Source organism: Nannospalax galili, unplaced genomic scaffold, assembly GCF_000622305.1.
Source record: "Nannospalax galili isolate Female #2095 unplaced genomic scaffold, S.galili_v1.0 scaffold1223, whole genome shotgun sequence".
In the NCBI taxonomy this organism is placed as follows: Eukaryota; Metazoa; Chordata; class Mammalia; order Rodentia; family Spalacidae; genus Nannospalax; species Nannospalax galili.
In genome coordinates, this window is record NW_008349784.1 from 282,272 (window position 1) to 286,195 (window position 3,924).

Consider the following 3,924-nt stretch of genomic DNA (forward strand, 5'->3'; position numbering starts at 1 on the left):
TTCTAACAGTAACCCTCCAAAGAAGTAATCCTAAAATCTTTTAGGGATTAGATAAGCACGCCCAAATATTTGTCATTTTTGGCCTTTGGAACAGAGTATGTTGCTAACAGGCCCAAAGACATTTTGACTTTTAGCCAAGAAACTGGCTACTTTTCTTTGGAGTCTTTTTTACCTTAATTGCCTAGTCAATTCCTACCTATTATTCTTATCACACCATCCTGTGAAGAGATTACCCAAATTTCTGATAGGGAATTGGGATTCAGACCACTCTGGGATCTTCCATGCTGACCAGGGATGCAGGGTGAGGCAACTGGGTTACCCCTTCAGTGGGTCTATCTAAAAGACTCCCAAATTTGCAGAACTTTTATCTGTAGGGGGAAAGGAAAGTCTTTGACTGGTGAATAGGAGCTGTGAAGGAGAAGTAAAGAGTAGTTAGCATTACAAGTTCTAGACAGAGAACCAGAAAACAAAACCAGAACAGAGCAAATTTCAAACTTTCATATGAGAGTCCACTGGGATTTCTTGATGAGAGCTTCCAAAAGCATCCCTCTGTTGGGTTCCTCCTCATTTTTCTTTTGTCTTCCTAGGCTTGACTCAAGAGTGATGGATTCCGGATTTGCTTTCAAGTATCTTGATAGCTGTTGGAGTGGTTAGAATCAATGTCAGTTCCCTCTCAAAGGCTAGATAGGGGGAGAAAATAAATTTATCCATCATTTTAGAACAATTGCTGGTTGTCTCCCTTAGCTACAGGTAGGCACTGTAGTATTGCAGACCAAGATTTGAAGTCTTACATCTGAGCAGCACTTTCTGATTAGGAACAAAATCATCGATGAGAAATAATTGTCTAAATAACTTTTTATATATGGACTTAAGCCTAATGTCTAGGAAGTGTAATCCCATGAACTCTTAAAGAAATATACTGATGACTTTACTCTTTGGTTATACTTTCCTTTTGGGTGTTTAAGACTATACAGTTGGCCCAAATAAATTAATTTATTTTTATACTTAAGGACATTTGAGGATCTGTTCCTCAAGGGTCACGTGGGCTTGGGAGGAGCCCCTAGCTCCTTTCTTTTACCAGTTCCATCTATGTGAAGGTAAGTCAAAGGTCCTGCTCGACCATGGCTGGCTTCACTTGGAAGCATGGATGAGATGTCTCCTCTATGTTGACCCTCCTCTCTGTAGACTGGACACTGGTTCAAGTCCATCATGTGGGGTCATGGCCTCCTTGAACAAGAGGACAGGTAACTCACCACAGTTAGAGGACATTTTGAGAGATGCTCCACAGTCCCCTGGAACTTAGTCAACCTTGGAGAGCAAGGAGCAAAAACTGCTTTAAGTCCCTCTGACCAGATTAGTATAGGCCTCAAAGTATGGCTGTTAAACATCCAATAATATTAGTTCCACCAGTCTGGTACTTCTAATTATCATGTGCTATGTAGATAAAGCTTGGGCAAAAAATCAAATATTCTCAGATAAACCTTGACTAGATATATATTTTGTTCCTTAAACTAGTCGACTAAACTATGTCCTTTGAAATTTTAAGATTATATTATTTTTGTCTCATCCTTTATATATCATAACAAATTTACACAGACCTTCATCACTTCCTTAAGCTTTCTCATTTTTTCTATTTTGGAAAATATCTCCATTCCCATAGCCTTTTAACATCTTTTACATTCTCATTTTTTTAATAATTATGAAATATAATAGCATTAGCAAATAAATTTTCTATCTGTTGTGAGAATTCTTTTCCTAGGGATCCTAAGCAATGCTTATTCCCTTTTAAGTTTCCAGTGTCAAGCCAATGTTTGATTAAAGTTTTACTGGGCAACCAATGAATTTATTGAGCTTACTTACAGAGATAACTGAGGAGTTGCTGAGGAGAATGTGTGACCTGAGGTCTGCACACTGGAAAGCCTTTACCCAGCATGGGCCATGCCTTCTCTTCCTAGCCTTCCCCAGATTGTATACTTTAGCCCTCCCCAAATCCAGGAGACCTTGTGTGATTAGGGCCACATTACATACACATACAGTTTGCTGGTAAGAGTGGTTGGATACTCCGGTGAGGGCCCAGTAACCCCGCTTGGCCCTCCTTTAGTGAATGAGCACAACCATCAACAAGTCAAATTGTGATGATGTTTAGCAATCAGGCTCAGCTGAAGTTGTGATGATGGTAGATATTTCATGTGGTAGAGACTGCTGTACCGCATCATCTTCTTAACTGGACCTGGAATTTAAAAGAATTTGGTGTTAGGATCCACATACGAGGGAGAACATATATCATTTGTTTTTCTGAGTCTGTGTTACTTCACTTAGTATAACAGTTTCTAGATCCATCCATTTACCTGCAAATTTCATTATTTCATCTTTCTTTACTGCTGAGTAGAACTCCATTGTGTAAATATACCACATCAGTAGTTGAGGGACACTTAGGTTGCTTCCATCTCTTAGCTGTTGTGAAAAAAGCAACAACAAACATTGTTGTACAAGTGTCTCTGCAATAGGACGAGTCCTTTGGGTATATGCCAAGGAGTGTATAACTGGGTCATATGGTAGGTTCATTTTTATTTTTTTAAGAGTTCTCCACACTGTACTCCATAAAGGTTGCTTGAGTTTTCAATCCCACTAGTAGTGAATGAGCGTTCCCCTTTCTCCACATCCTCACCAGCATTTGGTATCATTTGTTCTCTTGATTCTAGCCAGTCTGATTGGGGTAAGGTGGTACCTAGGGTGGTTTTAACTTGCATTTCCCTAATTACTAATGATGTTGAACACTTTTTGAGATGTTTCTTAGCCATCTTTACTTCATCCTTTGAGAACTCTCTGTTTAGATCTTTAGCCCATCTTTAATTGGGTCATTTGGTTTCTCAGCTCTTTGTTTTTTGAGTTCTTTATATATTCTGGATGTTAAACCTCTGTCAGATGTGTCACTGGTGAAGATTTTTTTCCCACTCTTTGGGCTTTCTCTTCATTTTATTGAAAAAACTTGGTTGCTTCCATAGATGTACAGAAGATTTTTAGTTTAATGAGGTCCCACTTATTGATTGCTGACCTTAATTCCTGAGAAATTTCTGTCCAATTTAGAAAATACTTTCCTACACCTACATCATGTAAGTTACTGCCAATATTTTCTTCTAATAGTTTCAGTGTTTCCAGTTTCACATTGAGGTCTTTGATCCATTTGTAGTTGACTTTTGTGTAAGGCTCTAGTTTAATTCTTCTACAGGTGGAGATCCAGTTATGTCAGCACCATTTGTTGAAGATGCTGTCTTTCCTCCATTGTGTGTTCTTGGCACCTTTGTCAAATATCAGGTGGCTGAAATTGCATGTGCTCAAGTTTGGATCTTCAGTGATGTTCCATTGATCTATGTGTCTATTTTTGTGCAAGTACCATGCTGTTTTTATGACTATGGCTCCGTAGTATACTTTGGGATCTCGTATAGTAATCCTCCCCCCAGCATTGCTCTTTGTGCTCAGGGCTGCTTTGGCTATCCACGAACTTTTATGCCTCCGTATGAATTTAAGGGTGAATTTTTCTAATTCTGTGAAGTATGTCATGGGGATTTTGATTGGGATTGCATTGAATCTATATATTGCTTTTGGTAGGATGGTCATTTTCACAATATTAATTCTTCCAATCCATGAACATGGGAGGTCCTTCCATCACCTGGTGTCTTCCTCAATGTCTTTAATGATTTAAAACTTTCATTGTAGAGATCTTTGGTGTCTTTTTTCAGATTTATTCCAAGATATATATATTTTTTGTAGCAATTGTGAATGGGAGCATTTCCCTGTATTTTTCTCCAATTGCTTGTTAATTGATATATAAAAAAGCTACTGATTTTTGTAGACTGATTTTATAACCTGCCACATTACTGAATGTGTTAATAATTTCTAGGAGTTTGCGCGTGGAATTTTTGG

The 3,924-nt window shown here is 38.3% G+C and overlaps 1 protein-coding gene across 1 annotated transcript in view; it reads left to right on the top strand.

Annotated features, from left to right (window-relative positions):
• Tcerg1l (transcription elongation regulator 1 like) overlaps positions 1-3,924 on the top strand; it is a 254,902-nt gene that overhangs the window by 73,975 nt on the left and 177,003 nt on the right. The window lies entirely within an intron of this gene.